The following is an 18,581-nucleotide window of genomic DNA, read 5'->3' as shown; positions in this document are numbered from 1 at the left end:
ATCATTTGGGATAGAGGAAGAACAGAAACATGAGCGGGGCTATGAGTATATGCAACTGCTGGACAATATGTTCCATACAAATTATACAGATGTCTTAGCCTACGGGAGGGGTTATGTGCTAAGGTTTGACTTATATGGAGATTTCTTGCAAAAAGCTACTTGAATTGGGCTTTTGACGGAAGACAAGCATTTGCTTTTGGATGAAAAGCACCATAACAATGTAAGATACTGCTGGTCTCATTAAGAGGCCAAAAAGGTATGGATCTTACAAAAGCAAAATTTTACTCTTAAAAAGAGTTTACTAATATATTTTTTTTAACTGGAAATGGAGCAAAATCCATTTAAAAGGCACAGTGTCACTAGAATTTTTCCCTGAGGGCATATTTTGGCTTCATCCCAATGAATCATGAATCATTCCACATTCACAAGTGGCACAAACTGCTTTATGTTCTGGCAGAGTAACTAGAATCAAGCAACAGTCCACAAAGTACTCTAGAAAAATATAGAGTTGAAATAAATAAATTATCTCATTAAGGTTCAAAGAGAGGCAAAGTTATACTTAGAACTTTATTTATATTTCATTTTAGCTACTGAATACATTTGATGATTTAGAACGATCTTTACATTGTTAAGCATAGTTCTATAAATTTAAATTCTTTATTCATCCTACTATGCTTACTCAATCTAATCCTTAAGTAGTCTTGTTGAAGTCATCTATCTTGTGTGAGTAACTACTCAGTCCAAATAAAGACTGCAGAGCATGGCCCCAATATAGTTGTTACAGTTCAAGAGATCAAGCCATGTTTACAAGCAACACTCCCTACCATGCTCCTCAGTTATGGAGCATCTAAATGTGCTTATGAAGCATCATAATAACAAGTCCAAATATTTCAGCTGAAAACTAGCTGTGCCATGGGGTATGCGATTATAGCTGTTTACACTCACAAAGTTCCCTTACTAAGGGAGGGATAGCTCACTGGTTTGAGCATTGGCCTATTAAACCCAGGGTTAAGAGTTCAATCATTGAAGGGGCCACTTAGGGATTTGGGGCAAAATCAGTACTTAGTCCTGCCTAGTAAAGGCAGGGGGCTGGACTTGATGACCTTTCAAGGTTCCTTCCAGTTCTAGGAAATTGGATATTAATTACTGCATTTTCTGGGCTACTAGTTTTCAGTGTGCTAAACTAGCATCTGTGGAAGGAATGCCTCTTTTTTGTCAGTGTGAGGAGCAATATCAGATCAGCACAGTGAGGGGCTGGTAACCAGAGAGGCAAGACAGAGGGGTAAGTGTGGGGACTTATGGTGACCTGGCAAGGAATGTACAATAATTAATAACATAAAAAATAATTGTAAAAATACACATAAGAGAAAAGTGGCTGGAGTTAGAGAACAAAATATTGTGGGTTGGTGAAACAGGAAGAGGATCCAGAAGAAATACAAAAATGAGCTCTGAGCATATTAGCAATGGTCATAGTCATACTCTACCTGAGACAACAGGAAATCAAGATTGCAATTCCCCTTAAACCTCTAAATCAGTGGCTCTCAATCTTTCCAGACTACTGTACCCGTCTCAGGAGTCTGATTTGTCTTGCATACCCCCAAGTTTCACCTCACTTAAAAACTACTTGCTTACAAAATCAGACATAAAAATACAAAAGTATCATAACACATTATTACTGAAAAACTTACTTTCTCATTTTTACCATATAATTATAAAACAAATCAATTGGAATATTAATATTGAACTTACATTTCAGTGTAAATATACAGAGCAATATAAACTAATCATTGTCTGTATGAAATTTTAGTTTGTATTGACTTTTCTAGTGCTTTTTATGTAGCCTGTTGTAAAACACTCCACGCTGCCCTTGCCTGCGAGTACCACCCCCGAAGCGTCCATTGGCCATGGTTTCCTGCTCCCGGCCAATGGGAGCTGCAGGGAGCGGTGCCTGCAGGCGAGGGCAGTGCACGGAAACCTTTCCCACACCCAGGGGCAGTAGGGAGTGGTGCCGGCCACTTCCAGGAGCGACGCGGGGCCAGGGCAGGCAGGGAGCCTGCCTTACTCCGCTGCGCCATGGGGCTGGCAATCCCGCGGGCTGGACTGAAAGTCCTGATGGGCCGGATTTGGCCCACGGGCCATAGTTTGCCCTCCCCTGCCCTATGGTGCACCTTAGAAACTTCCAATAGGTTTATTTTTCAGGACATTTAAATGCTGATATGGAAGAGCTAAGAGTTTAAAACCATGTTTTGTCATGGCTTGCATGGCAGTGTCTCTAAAAGCTGTGTGAGGTACACATAGCCTCAGTGCTTCTACCACCCCACCCCAATTTTATCATCTGTAACCCTAGGCACCTTGTGTTCAGACCTAAATACTACTGCAATGATATTTGTACACAATGTGCCTTGTGAGGTATCATCTGAAAACTAATAACTCACTCATCAATAATATCATTGTGAAATGTATGGAAGAATGCTGTGTGTGGAATCATGGATACTCAGTGATATTATGCTTTACAGGCTGTGACTGAAAGGTGTTTAAACTAGACACAGCAGGGGAGTTAATAACAGTTTTTTTCTCTTACTTAATTGGCCTCTCAGAGTTGGTAAGACAACTCCCACCTGTTCATGCGCTCTGTATGTGTATATATATCTCCTCAATATATGTTCCATTCTATGCATCCGAAGAAGTGGGCTGTAGCCCACGAAAGCTTATGCTCTAATAAATTTGTTAGTCTTTAAGGTGCCACAAGTACTCCTGTTCTTTTTGAGGTTTTCTAAAGACAAAGCAAAGAGGCCAAACGAGGTGTGGCCTAATTCAATGGGCTATTAATTTGTAGCTGAAGTTGCACAAAGATAACATTTACATTGTAAATTGGAGCAGGAAGCATCACATTGGAACACAGCAGGGGACACCTTATTCAAGATGGAGTTGGTGCCTCCCGAGAAGACAGAGACTGAACCCCAAAGGCTTAATGTGACTGTACATATTGGGGTCCAGCAGGGTGGTCACCTGCTCCGGCCTTAAAGGGCCTAAAATAGCCCAGGAGAGGGCTGTGGCGGGAAGCAAGTAGTTCCCAGGCTGATTGGGGAAGCAGGCTCAGCTGTGGCCATGCCCCAATCAGGAATCAGCTGGCCCTTATAAGAGGGCAGTGGGCCAGAAGCACTCAGTCTCTGTCTTGAGGAAGAAAAGCTCAAGGGAAGCTGAACAAAATACCTGAGGGGAGTAGGGCTGGGGAATAGGGCAAGGAAGCTCCTGCCTGGAAAAGCCCCAGCCTTTGACCTTGTCAAATGCCAGAAAGGTGCAAGGGTGCAGCCCAGGGTAGGCAGAGGCAGCTGGTCCAAACCCCCCTTTGCCTATGGTGAGTGGCTTTTTCACTGGGGCAGACTGCAGTGTGTGGGGTCTAGATGGTGACTGGCAGTACCCCAAGACTGAGGCAAGGTAGGGATAGTGGGTGGGGGTTCCCCTGGGTGGGGAGGACCTGAGAGTGGATGTACTACCAGGGGGCAGCACCTGAGGACAAGGGGCACTGGGTTCAGGAGAGACATGGGGGCCAGCAGCAAGTGGGATACTGGCTTGCAGAGGGCATCTGGGTCAAAAGAGCTAATTCCCAGGATGACTGACAGGAGGTGCTGCAGGGGTGAGTCTCACTGCATTACATGACCCTTGAAACACAGGCAGATTTTGAGATATGACACACAGAAAGACTTTGGATTATCCTTCATCTAAGGAGACAAGGAAAACCAGCACCTTGGACTCTGTGGAGCCTGGCTATGTAAGCCAGCTATTGCTGGGAAAGGTAGATTGGTGAGGAAACAACTTTGAATAAGATCTGTAGCTTTTAAAGTTAGGTCTTAGCATTAGAAACAATATTTTTAATTTTTAACTATTTCTATCTTTATTCCTTCTATTTTGTATCAATTAACGTATGTCCTCTTTTTAATAAACAGGTTTTATTTTTATTATAAACCAACTCAGTGCTGTGTTTGTAGGGAAGGATGTGTTTACCTGACTAATAAGCTATAATATACTGATTATTTAAAAGAGCAGCAAAATGAATATCTTCTGTGACTGCCCAGTGATAGAGGCTATGCATTGCAGAGAAATGGCTGATGTTCACTAATTGTTAGCTGATAGGCCAGGTTTGAGTCAGGAGAGCCTTGAGGAGTTTGCTGCTAAGGAATACAGTCTCATGTAGCAGGAAGCTACACAGTCTAATCTCCGATAAAGCTAAGTCATACTGAGACAGAGGTAACAGTGGCTTAGAGCTCTGGGTGTTCCCAGCAGCATGTTACTGTCCCAATACAAATTGGAGCTGAATAGAAAGGGGGTGGGGTTGAGGTGGATGGGGGTTACGCCTCAATTTGCCCCAGGCCCCCAGCCCTGCAGGGGCCCCATGAGATTTTTTTGGGGCCCCTGGAGTGGGGTCCTTTACTTGCTCTGGGGCCCCCGGAAAACTCTTGCAGGGCCCGGGCCCCTGGAGCTGCTTCTGCTCCAGGTCTTCGGCAGCAGTTGGGCAGTGGGGGATCCTTCTGCTCCGGGACCTGCCGCTGAAGTGCCCTGAAGACCCGCGGCGGGGGCTCCTTCCGCCCCAGGACTCGCTGCTGAAGTGCCAGGTCTTCGGCAGCAATTCAGCAGCAGGGGCCCCCTGAATCCTCTGGGTGGCCCTGGGGTTTCATCCTGAAAGCAGGAGGGAATTCACTGGCTGAGGAAAAGTTAGTCACAGCAGTCCTTTCTTCCTTGGAAGATCATGGAAATTTTTATTGTCTGTGTTCCTGGTATCTGGCCTCTCCCCACACTGAGCCATGCTGCCCAAGCTAGGGGAAATGTGGGTGGGAGAAGGATGCAGTTTGGCATTTGAAGAAACACAGTGAGGGGTCCTTTTGCTGTGAAAAGGCATGGGGTCTGTGGTGCTCATCTGAAACCTGACAAAATAAAGTTGTGATGTCTTTCCTTCTCCATTTCACTGTTAGGCAGGCATGGGACAGGATTTTCTGGTGATGCTGCAGTGTAGGGGAGGGTGGGGGGCTTTCTTCATTTGCATCTCCCTTTGTATGGAAACTCTATATTCATCTGAGAATATAGGCAATTCCCACTCAAATTGCTTCCCAGTTGTGTAAGCATATTTCAGCAACTACCTCTGACCCAATGGAATACAATTGTATCTAAGTTTTAAAAAACTACTATAGACCTGATACTACAGCTTATTCACCAAACATTTTTATATATACTGGTTCCCACAGATGCTAATAGTAATGGGCCTTATAAATGTTGATTGCTCCTGGGAATGGAATTCCTTGGGTCTATTCCTACATTAGCTCATATGTTTTTGGGAGTGCCCCCATATCAAGAATTTCAGGTATGAGGTGGGTCAGAGGACCAATTTGATACTGGGTACTAAGCTGGAGCCTTCCCCCTTAAATTTAATTATTGGATATGTCCTTGATAGGTGAAGATTATGTGGTAACAAGGCAGCATGGCTCCAACATACAGCTGTGGTAGCTTAAAAACATTAATCCTGCAAAAATGGAAAAGTTGATCCCCACCAAATATTGATGCCTGGCTTGGTGATATGGCTAACCTTACAGCTAACAAGTGACTGTCCCACCACAGAATGGGAATGCCTGACAAATTCAAAGCAATTTGTGCTGACTTTTTAGAGGTCTATGATTAAGATAAGATATGTTGCTTCCCCTCCCCTCTCTATCCTAATCCTCTTTATTTACTTTGTGTTGTGGTGAATCTTGTATTTTGGCATATTTATTGTATTTGGAAAAATTAATAAAAAATATTTTTTTTGTTTAAAGACCTCACAGGTTGGTGTCAAGGACCAGCCCAGTTAGGAACGGCACAGCAGCTGGCCTGTTCCCTGACTGACCCAGTTGCACTGCCTTAGAACTCTGAGTGGCCACAGCCCCTGACCCGTTGCTGGTTTAGCAGCACTGCTCACAAGCCTGGCCCCCAGAGCAATTCAGTGGCTACTCAAGGTGTACCATGCCTACAGCTGTGCTTGATCTTGGTACAGCCCTTGTTCCAGTCTCCTCTCCTCTTGCTTCAGACTTCTAGCTTCAGACCCTTGCTCTACCTCTGGATTAAGACTCCACTTGACCCTCCAGTTCTGGTATTTGGCTTGTCTGTCTGTCTCCTCATACTGATCCCTGGCTGTCTTTGGCTTACAACGCTGGTTTACCCTCTTTGGCTCTGGCTTCTGCCCTTCCAGTACTGACCCTCAGTTTGTTTTCTGGACTCTGCCCACCCTGGATGCAACTCTAACTGGTAGGCTAAATTCTTGCCTTCACCACTAGGCCTGATCACCCATGGCATAATTAGCAACAGTTGGTCATTAAATCAATCTTTAATATCTTCAAAGTGTGCCTTAAATGTTGTGACATACCAGGGCACAATTCAGATCAATGTGTATCTGTCTCATCCCTGCCCTGCAACCTGGGGTGCCCTTTACAATGCCTTGCTACTATAGCCATCAGCATGAAAGTCATGCCCAGCTATGACTGTGTATGGTGCAGTCAGCAAGCCACACCTTGCGACTACTAGCCTTAAAGATTACTACAGGGTGACTCCCAACACACTCCCAGTCCCAAATTTTCCTCCAGAAATTTGTCTTATACAGCCTGCCCTCTCTTGGACAGCATAAATATATCAAGTCTGTTATTCCTTTCAAGGAATCATATGCTCACAACTTGTTACCCGAAAGGGGGTTACCTAGACATTTAATCGTAAACACACTGGATTAGATAAAACAGTAAAACAAGTTGATTAACTACAAAGAGAGATTTTAAGTGAGTACAAGTAATGAGACCTAGAATTCAGAAATGGTTACAAGAAAAATAAAGATAAATCTCTTACTAGTGCCTAACAAACTCTAATATATTGAAGCAAAACTTCTCACCACATACTAACAGCAAGATTACTGACCAAACTCTTTCAGGTCAGGACCTCTCCCCCAGAGTTGAATAGCTACTTCCAGAGAAGGTAATGGGCAGGGAGGGAGACGGGGTTCCTGGGGGCGGGTCTGTCACTTTTTTTGTAACTTCAGTTCCCCTCTTGAAAAGCACTTCCATCGGAGAGACAAGGAGCCTATGTGGAAGGAAACTCCATGGTGTTTCTTTGCTAAAATGTAGATTTTAAGACCCTGCCTGCTTTCTTGCCAGAGAACGGCCACTTAACAGGTAATGGTCCATCAGCCTTGTTTACACCTGACTGAGGCATCAGCTTGCCCTTTGTGGCTGAGGAAGTGGTCTGGCCACTCCCCAGACTTGTCTGGAAAATATACTTTTAGTCATGTCAGCTTATGTTTTATAACTTCATGTATAATGCTGCCACATGCATTTTGCCATGATATTATTACTTGGGGAATTCTGCACCAAAAAATTAAAAATTCTGCACACAATATTTTCAAATAATGCAAAATTATGCATATTTTATTTATCAAAATAACACCATATAATAACCAGTTTCAATTATTTTTGGTCATTTATTTCAAAATACCTGTCAGCAAGTATGTCTGTAACAATACAGCCAACAAAAAAGATTCAGGAAATGTTTTTTGACAAATAGATTCCTTCCTAGGCATATTAATACAGAACTCTGAGTAAAAATTCATTTAAACTACAATACAGTACCATATTTCCTGCACCCTTCAGAAGCAGTGCAAAGGCTGGGGGGGGGAGTCAGGGGTAATGGAGGAGCTGAGATAGAGAGAAGTAAATTGCTGGGGAAAAGCCAGCGTGTGAACGTGGAGGAGGGTTGGGTATGGGTGGGAAAAGTATGGAACAGGTTTTTTGGGGAGGCAGGGAGGGATTGTTAGGGAGCTTCCCCCATGCAGACCCTGGCTGACCCATAGTCTCTCCCGTTCAATCAGGCACATCTGCCCCAATCCCCATGTGCCCTTGCACCCCCTGTCCACGTGTCCCTCTATCCCCACTCAAACATCTACTCCTTCCATCCCCATGTGTCTCTGTGCCATCACCCAGCCATTCCCCTGTCCCTATGTGTCCCTGAACCCCCTGTCCCCATGTGTCTGTGCCCTCACCCAGCCACTCCCCTGTCCCTATGTAGCTCTGCACTCCCTGCCCCATCACCATGTGGCCCTGTGCCTCCACTCCCATTCAGCCGCTGACCCAGTCTGTCCTCCCCCACTAGCCCTTATGAGTACCGTCTGACCCCTCCAGCACGCCATAACCCCTGTCACCTGAGTTGGCCTGACAGGCACTGCAAAAAAGGCAGGCTCTTTCTCTTCCCTAGCTGGCTAGGAGCTGCTGCTGTGTTCTATTGCTACAGTACCCTCTGGTGGGCAAAATTTCAGCAATATTTCAGGAGAAGCTTTTTACTGCACAAAAAATAAAATAAAAAAGGTCATGGCTCATTAATTATGCACATGCAATAGCACAGAATTCCCCCAAGAATAATACTATTGATCAGCAATTTGAGTGTTAAAAGGGTACCTCAGAAGGCAGACCTTGTACAAACATTATTATTAGTAGTGTGTAGAGCATGAACATGGGTATATTCTGTTACAGATGTCTAGATAAATCTTATGGGCCTTTGTGCTTTATAAACACATAGGACATTTGCATTTATCTCCCAGGAAAACCACTTAATACTTTTTGTTCTTAAAGTCCATTCTTGGCTGGCACAATATAGTCCTTTGAACCCTCTGGTCTCACATCTCACCCCCCCCCCCCCCCCCCGAGAGGTTGCATACAATCCTGGCCAACAAGAATACCTAAACAATTCACTTAATATAACAGATCTTCCCAAAGACACTTAAACTTAATTCAGTAAGGTCTCCCAAGGATATTGCAGGAAATGGCTGTATCTGTTACAACTGTCATGAGGGTCTTACAGTCTAAGTGGACCTCTGGGATTTCAGCTACAAATAAAACAACAGTGGACAATGCCTTTTGACACAAGTTGTACTATACGCTACTGAAACATGAGGGCCTGTTTTCCAGGCATTAGACAACACAAGGAACCAGTGTAATGGATTAACCTTCTTTTTAAACTGACAACAAGGGCCAGATTTTTTTATAAAATATGAAGCATGAGCATATGCGCTAAGGGCAAGTATGCCTAATTCCTGTTCAAGCACAAACTGTTTTGCAGTTATTCTTCAGAAAGGTAGCTCCCGTAGGAGAGACTGTAGAACTACACTGTATGGGAGCTATAATATAGCAGAACACTTCTGCCATGACTAGTGTATAGTGGTTGCCATGGAAAAAGTCCATGTTTACCTAATTACCTTGCTGTGGTAATGGAGATCTAGAATAAGAATATTCCAAGGTACCTCAGCTACAGCTCTGCCAGCAATTAAACCCTGCGCATATAAGAGATGGCTTGAGGAGGCTTAGTTTTTGTTGAGCAAAACCCAAACCAGATGTAATTTTCAGCCAATCAACATTTTGGGACAAAATGGGGGGGAAATGTCCCTGTTCTAGTGGGCATAATTTTGGCAATCTATCAAATTCATTACCAAAACACTGAAATCAATGGTTTCACATTAACAGGTGAGGCTGTGGCCATGAAGATTAACAGTGATCAGTAAATCAGTAAATTAAAATGCTTTAATTTTAGGACCTTTCCTTCCAGGATGTGCAAGACATTTTTCTAACTACTGTAGCCTGATTCTTTAATGGTTAATGACTGTATTGGTTACCAACTGGTACCAATTTAATGAGGAGGGTTCTAGTTCCAGAATCAGATACAACAAAATTAAAACAAAGGAGTTCAATAACCTGTTGGGAATCCCAGGGTATATGGCAAAGCAAAGCCTTAGCCACTTTTATTAACACAATCAGTAAAGACAAGAAAGCTCCAAAAATCACAAACAAACATTCCTTGCATATGCTCATATACTCACACCCTTCCTTAGGGATCTGGAGGTAAGAGACAAAGGACCAGCTCTGTCCCTGGCATGCAAATGAGTCCAATGGGCTAGACCAGGGGTCGGCAACCTTTCAGAAGTGGTGTGCCGAGTCTTCATTTATTCACTCTAATTTAAGGTTTCGTGTGCCAGTAACACATTTTAACGTTTTTAGAAGGTCTCTTTCTATAAGTCTAGAATATATAACTAAACTATTGTTGTATGTAAAGTAAATAAGGGGTTTAAAAGGTTTAAGAAGCTTCATTTAAAATTAAATTAAAATGCAGAGTCGCCCGGACCGGTGGCCAGGACCCGGGCAGTGTGAGTGCCACTGAAAATCAGCTTGCGTGCCACCTTTGGCACGTGTGCCATAGGTTGCCTATCCCTGGTCTAGACCCCAATGCCCAAAGGTGAGTGGTAAATAATGACAATGAAGAGCTGAAGGGTCAGTGGGTTGCCTGGTATTGTTATGTATTATCTCTCCTCTTAAGCAGGCTATTCCCAATTTCCCAAATTCTAGGGTAACTGTCAGGCCATTTTATCTGTGCTAAGGGTCTTAGGCCTGCTTCACTTATGCTACCCTGCTTATGCCAGTGTCTTACAGGATACAAGTCTGTAGGTTCCTTGGGTTATGCTAAGTAAAAAAAAATAAAAAAAGGCTAAGCTAGCTCTATTGGCTATACCACAGGGAGGTAGTTATTTCACTGTACGTATGATGTGTAACCCAAATAAAAAAACATGGAGTTACATTTCTGTGCTATTCCTTAGCTACATAAGTGTTATTACTGGAACCTGTCCTCTGTAGCTGTTGATAGGTTTATTAATGTACCTTTTTCAAAAAATCAGGAAAAAAAAAATCAGATTCAAATACATTTCCAGCTATCCTACAGTGCCAGGAAAACCTGAGTTTCATCAATTAAAGTTAAGGCAAGTATTTTTTCCTTTACACTTGAATCATAAAGAACAGGAATAGTGTGCAATCTGCTGAACAAATGAACTATGTTGTGTTCTTGCACAATAGTTTTTATCTCAGGCTTTTCTTGAAATTGCATAATATACTGAAGCTTTATATTCCCTGAATGCATGAAACACCCATTGTTAAACATTTTGGTATATGGAATTATATTAAATATTTGACAAAAGTGTGTCTTGTCTGGCTTGAAGCCACAGACACAAGGAAAAAAATCAGAGTTAACTTAACCTAATCTAAAATCAGGGCCCAGCAGGTGTTCCAGTTGGGAGCAGAAACTGACAAGGGAGTCTGGTATTTTCTTCTATGCAGCCTGATTTATCTACCATTTTTGCCACCCGAAGCAAGCAAGCAAAAAAAAAAAAAAAAAGCCGCCCGGACTGTGCTGCCCCTTAGCATGTGCCGCCCCAGGCACGTGCTTCCTCCGGTGGTGCCTGGAGCCGGCCCTGTATCTACAAGGAATATACAAAGTCCTGTTTTTCTGAACACAGTAGGAATCAAATAGCACGTGACAGTCTCTCTTTTTGCTGTTTCAAACCTACCTTTTCAGACAACATTCTGTACCCCAAAAGCTTTTCCTCCTAGGTTTAACTCAAGGCCTCCTTACTGTGCTTCTAGGCTGTCTGATTGGCTTTCTCCCTTTGCTTCTGTGTTGTCTCTGTCCCACCCATACAGATAATGCCTTGTAAATCGATCGATCGATCGATCAATCTCTCCCCTCCCCTCCCCAAGTCCAAATTACTAGGGGAGATTACATGCTCTTTTTGTCTTAGGTGGGGCTGTCCCTCACAGATATCTTAAATTAGAGCTGAAGATTACAACAGCTCTGTTGAGGTTTAACCCCTTAACATTATCCTTTTATTTTTAAGAGCCGTGAAACTAGGTTACATGTAATGATCTGCCACAGAGTCTCAAAATGGAGTAAGCTAAGAATGGAGTTTGCTGCCTTAACTTGGAATTTGTTTATGTCAGAGCATTTATTTGGTTTCCCCATTCACAGTTTAGACAGTGTCTCTGGCTACACCTTTGCATTTATCCTTTTGGGGATGGATAATTTGCATGACTAGTATGGATAAACTGCCTCCCACTAATTTTGGTGAGAAGAGCATTTAAAATGCTGATTAACAATTGCTTCAATGTTCTGTTCAATTTGAGTGGCTGATTAATTTTACTTTGACACTTTGTTTTCTTTGGTAATTGTGAGATGTTTAAATTCTCCTTTTTTCAAAATAGTGCGTGATATTTATTTCTAATCCCTTTAGGTTGTCCCGTTCCTTCTAATTTCTGTTGATGCTGGCCATGCTTTGTTTTTAAAGGGCAACTTTATTTGTTCTTTGAATTCTGACTTTTCCTAGTTGCTTCTTGCAGGCTGCGTCCTTCCCAGTTACATCTCCCAACACAGGAGCACACACAGATCACAGTCCCTGCAAGAGCCCACTCGCATTGCCCCACTGTATTTTAAGGTCCATAAAGCATGTATCTCATTCTTCCATTTCCCTCATTACATAAGTAAAAAACATGGCTATTTTTAAAAAACAAACTTAAAAAACAAGTACACATTACAACAATAGTAATAATTTTGTATATTATATCTGTAAACATTAGGAAGCCGTTTCTAAAACTTTCTATTCCAGTGTCTTCACACATGTATGCATCCTATGCTCCAAACCATATTGCTTTAGTGGGAGTTGCGATCAGCCGAACCTGGGGATGCTGCAGGTAAACAAACTGTCCCGACCTATCAGTAGATTTCCCTGATGGGCCGCATGCCAAAGGTTGCCAATCCCTGATGTAGTGGATAGGGCCCTGGATTAGACTCCAGAGATCTGGGTTCAGTTCCTGACTCAGTCCTAGACTTCCTGTGTGATCTGATCATGTAATCTATCCTATTCTTGTAACTTTTTTTTTCTTTACATTGAAATTAGAAGTGTATGGATAGGAGAAGACAGTCTGACTTTCCTTCAGAAAGGAACCCTATCTGCCGGATGGCTGAACCACAGCCCACAGAGTTTTACAATACAACTCACAGCTGCCTTCATCTGTATCATGTACAAAGGTGTGACAATGTAAAAGGGTAACCTGCCCTGTACTGCCTCCTGCTAGCCAAGTATGTCTCTGTGGCACCCTGCTTCAGTTTCTCTTCTTGCAGGACACAGTCCAGAGTTAAAGACAAAATTTCCCTGCTGGGGTTCAGCTTTAGTAAGTTCAAATAAACTTGAAATAAAGGCTCTCTGTTCTGTAGTCTCTTCTCTTGGGTTCAGGGATTGCCCGGCCCTCTTTCCTTGGGTCCTGTGTTTCTCAATCCTGGCCTCCCTTTGGCTTCAGGGGCCAGAGGTTGTACAGTGTCTCCCCTTGGCTTCAAGGGCCACGGGTTATTAAACAAGATCAGATTACACAGGAAGTCTTGGGGAGGGGGTGGGGATGTGGGGAGGGAGCAGGGCTAGGGTGTTTGGTTTTGTGCCAATAGAAACTTGGCAACCCTATGCGGGTTGTATGATTGTAATTCCTTGTGGTTTGTATTTCTGAACTCTCAGCACCTCTTCTAGCAGCTTGCCCAGTGGCTTCCTCCAGGAACCCTTTCAGCAGCTGCCTCTATCATTCTTTCCCTTACCTCCCTAGGCTAAGAGGTCTACTGCTAGCAGTCCTTCCCCTACTGCTGTCTCCTCCATTCTTCTTATGTGTTACTGTGAAGCAGAATCATCTACTGAATCTAACTGCCACCTACGATATTTCCGGTATGTTTATGCCACTACACTCAGGGCCAGCGCAACCCATTAGGCGACCTAGGTGGTCGCCTAGGGTGCTACAATTTGGGGGGCGGCGATCGCGGTGGTATTTCGGCGGCGGGACCTTCCGCCACCTCTGTGGGGGGCGGCATTTCGGGGCGGGACCTTCCGCCGCCTAGGGCAGCAGAAAAGCTGCCGGCGCTCCTGACTACACTCTTACCCGGCTCTAATAATAAAGTTTTTTTTTAATGTTACCCCACTTTCCCAATACTCTCACTATACCCCTCATAGTATATTCTGTCACCTTAAAGCATCTGAATTCTTCAGAAAGAGCCTTTCGTTCCTGGGTTCAACTGCTTCTTTAACCTTACATGTGTTACATAGCCCACCTTTGTGTCTCTGATCAATAAAAAAGTATTGTTCAAACCACAGTGACCAGTTAACAGTATAAATACAAGTACTTCACTGATCCTTTCATAACTCCGGAGTAGTGCATTATCCTCTCTTTAGGGCACACTTCATAGCATCTTCTTCTTTTCTCCTTGATCCACAATTCTTGCCATTCCTTTTAAAATCCTTTTAAAAACTAAGCTCTTAAATTCCCCCTTACTCAAAGGAATCTTCATATCAATTTCTCCATTTTAAAATATTTTTTTGCTTCTTTATCTACCATTTCATTGCCAGGTATCTCAGTGTGTGCTGTAATCCAGGCTAGTATTTTGTTCATGTTGAAGCCTACTATGCTATTGTCAAAAACAATATTTAATGTTTTAGATCATGGTCGCTTTCTGAGGTACCCCCTTTAAATGGAGAATCTGAAAAGATAACAGGTGCAGCTAGGCTATATGTCCCTTATCCATTTGATTGCTAATGTTACTCCTGCCAATTCAGCTGTTGTAATGGTTACAAAATTATATATTCTTCGAGATTTCATAACGCCAGTCTCAAGGATGCAAAAGTCTGCTCACACTCCACCTGTTTTTCATCTCCTCCTCTATTCTGAAGGAAGAGACAGTGTATATATACAGCCTTCTTCCCAGAAGAAGGCTTCTTTGTCCTGACTGGCTGGGAGAGATGGGAGCCTTGCCCCACCCACTCCACAAGGCTCCTGATCCCAGGCCCTTCAACCATAAACAAGTGTTGGACTGACCACTAGTCCTCACTACCTTAAGGGGATAGTCACTCTGTCACACTCAGTGAGACTGAGAGTTTCATGGTGATCCATCTTGATGTAGCAGATTGCATTGCCAGCTGGTACTCACAGCTTCCCCAGCTAAGAACTCTGTATTAAAAATGAGGATGGTTGCATTCTGCTCTAGTTTATGCCATTCAGATGCAATTCTTAACTAGATGCATATAGTAGTGCACAATCAGCCTTCTCTACAATTCACCCAGATATAACAAAGCTCAAGTTATCTGAGTTGGCAAAGTTCCTACAGCTGACAGCTGGTAGAACCAAGTGGCCAAGGTATGCTTACCTTTAATAAATATAATGAACGCTGGAGGAAACACAAATAATTAACACACTCTCGCTCAGACAAGCTTTAAAAGCTTCACACAATGATTTCCAAATTAGACCCACACCCCACAAAGTAATTTTCCAAGTCAGTATACCATATGACTTCATTTTATATACCATTGCTCATACAAACTGTATCCCATAATGTTTCACAGAATTAATTATTACAGTAATTGCCTGGTTCAGCCACTGACTTCCATGGGATGACAACAGGGATGACTCAGCCCACAAAGTTAACATAAATATGTTAGTAGACAAAAAAGTTAAAAGGAACGGACAACATATGGTTCTGGATGAAATTTAAATTAGATGAAAAGTGAGTGAGAGAGAGAGTTTGAAGGAGAATGAGGCAATAGAGGAAGGCTGCTCAAGATGGTGGCTATGCTATAGAGGAGAAGGCTCTTACTCTGGGCAATGAAAACCTCTCTTCACAAGGGAAGCTGAAGTACAGACAGAAGCAGTGCAAGTACAGTCAAAGTACAGATTTTTGCATTCAGCCCTGCTAGGTTCAATTAATATTTGGACCAGCTGTTGCCTCAGCTCTGGAGCAAATCCTCCCAAATGCTCTGATTAATAATATGAATGAGCTGAAATGATAAAGTCTTGAATAAAAAAAAATAACAATGGAATCAAAAAGAAGTGATGGGTTTCTTTCAAAAAAAAAAAAAAAAAACCCCAAGGAATTGAAATCTAACATGTTTCAGCTAGTTATTTAAAGCCCATTATGTGGAAACAGGACGGAATTATATTGTAGGACAGGAACAATACAGCCTGGAGACATCTCTCCTCTGCAGTAGTGCGGACTGTAGGTCACAAAGCAGCAAGACAATCACTAAAACCCCTTTTCTCTACCCAACCCCTTCACTTCACACACACGTCTGGAGGCTCCCTGTGACTGACACGTCTGGAGGCTCCCCTGCCAGCTGCCACGGAAAGTTGGCTTTCATACAACGGAGCATGCTGGCTTGCCTATGCATGCTCGTTCTATTAAAGCCACCTGCCACCACATAGATTTTCTTTACTATGTATAGAAAATACGTTTGGTCTCAATGGCTTTGAAATTTCAATGTCATGTCCTCACTCTGACGGTTTATGGGATCTTTTGGAAGGAAGTCCCCTTCTGAAGGTGTGTCTGTGCCTTTCACTAGGACAGATTCTGCTGAGCCAACTATCGGTTCACAAACTTATGAATATGTCTTTGTTTTTATGTAACATTTCAGTTTAACATTTGGTTTTAATCAGAAGACTTCATTTGGATCTTATGTTGTCCTCAAAGGAGGAGAGTCTGGGAAACGCTGTTTCTAATTTTGCTTGACAGGAAAGTTATTTAATTATTATTATGAAAATTAATAAATTTCATGCAAGCCACTGTCTTCCTGTCTTCGGAGAATCAATGGTGTTTTGGGATATGTTTGGGTTTTTTTGGTCAGGGTAAGTGTGTGTTTGGTACTGCCCATCGGCTATTTACAGAGACAGTTAATGGAGGGTACTAGGACAAATACCTTGATTGTGGGAATAGCCCACTAGAAGGTCCCTGGACCCTGGGAGGTTGTCTGCCTTCTTCCCCAACCCAGCACACATTTGAATAGTTTAGGAGAAACCTAGCACCTCATGGGGCTTTACTTGGTACATCAGGAGCCATTTTGAACCTGGGAAAGGCTTTTTCACTTACCCATCTGTAATCCCATGATAACACAGCTGCATGGGAAATGGAGTTCTTATGTGCCTCTGTTCTGGCCAGCTTATGGAGTGGGACCCCTCCCCACCTTTCAGGTCTGAGCTTCTTTCCCTGGAAGATCAAGTGTTTGTTGGCTGAAAAGCAGAGTGGCACAATTCCTATTCTGCGGCTGCCTGCATTCCGAGTCTCCTTCCCTGGCAGAGCAAGGATCTGCAGGGCTGAAAGCCAGACAAGCCCATTTCCTATTTTGCTGCAGCTGGAGGCCTGGCTTCATTGAAATAACAGGCTTCTCCTCATGCCCAAACATGCTGCAGGGAGTCCCATACAGAGCACAGTGACAGCTTCTGTTCAGGAAAAATATCCAAGCAAAGACTTCCTCAAGGTAGGAGGGCAAAGGAGACAAAGTATAAACTGTGATTTTAAAACCACTTGCCCATTAACAATGCAAATTATTTCCTTGCAAAGGGGATGCTTGCTTTTGCCTTTTTAGAGACCTGGAATCTCTGCCGTTTGGAAGACTTACACCTGAGCAGGCAGTGGGGAGTTCTCCTCTCCTTGGGAATCCTTATGCTGCTGGTTGAGATGTCTCATGACCACAGTATGGTGGGTGTGTCGAGGACCTGCTGCACAGTCCAAATCAAAGTCTCATGCTCTGGCAGAGTGAGAGTTGGGGCTTAGAGCAGCAGGACCCAGATCATCCTCGGTGGCTTCTGAAAAGCTGTCTGTAACACCTTTTGGACCATCACCTGACTCAGTGCTTGCAGGGCTTTTCCACTACTGTGGTGGGGGTGTAGAGGGAGCCTGCTGAAGGGGGGCTGCACCTGAGGAACCAGAGGGCTATCCCCTTAGTTCTACAGAGTTTCCCTAATTGAGGGACAGCAGTGCTAGAAGCTGAGCCAAAGTTGCTATTATATGAAAAAGGATACAACTTAACGTTGTAAAACAAAATGGTCACAAGAAACTGAACAGCCAACTTCTGCAGCAGGAGGCAAAGTTTCTGGTGGCTTAAATGGAAGAGGTGCAACTCCATCCTGCAGCCTCTACAAGCAACCTTGGACCTCCTCTGAATGACACAGGTGAGAAATACTACCCATTTGTTAGGAGAGCAGCTGGGCAGCAGAATATAGCAGAGATGAAGGTTCAGATTCTGCCCTTTGGAAGAAATGCTTTAGTTAAGAATTTTGGGTAACTTTTGTCTGTTATACAAGCAGAAGTAGTTCTACCGGGATTATGACCATTCAGAAAAGTAGATCAGATTGTGAGCAGCTGGTGGAGTGATTTAGATTCGCCTTCAGAAAACACAGGGTCATTGTTCAACCAGTAGCTAATGTCATGTCTGGGATTAGATTTAAACATTTTTTTTTTTTTGCATTTATTTCAGTGTGTCATGGATCCAAAACACATAGCAGGTTTCCTTGTAATTTTTTTTTTTTTTACATTAAAGCACATATGTCAATTCTTAACCCAAAATAGCATTACCTAAAGCACAATTTTGTTTGTGGTTTAAAAAAAAAATCAGGTCCGAGTTTAAAATTCACTGTAGTGCAGGAGGTCTCTGCAAAGCCCTGCCTACTACTTAACTCCCATTTTAAGATGTAAGTCAAGTTTAGATGCATGCAGGACTTTGTGTGCCCTTTGCACTTTGCAGAATTTAACCCTCAATGAATAATCCTAAAGATTGTTCTACAATGGATTCTCTGGAGGGTTATTTACAAAAATATGAACCAACAGTATTCAATGGAAATCTATGACCAGCATAAAAATCATTAAGATATCACAAACAGTATTTGAACTGCAGTATCATGCTCCTT

The sequence above is a fragment of the Trachemys scripta genome, chromosome 7 (genome assembly GCF_013100865.1).
Source record: "Trachemys scripta elegans isolate TJP31775 chromosome 7, CAS_Tse_1.0, whole genome shotgun sequence".
Lineage (NCBI taxonomy): Eukaryota > Metazoa > Chordata > Testudines > Emydidae > Trachemys > Trachemys scripta.
Note: the sequence above shows the minus strand (reverse complement) of the source record.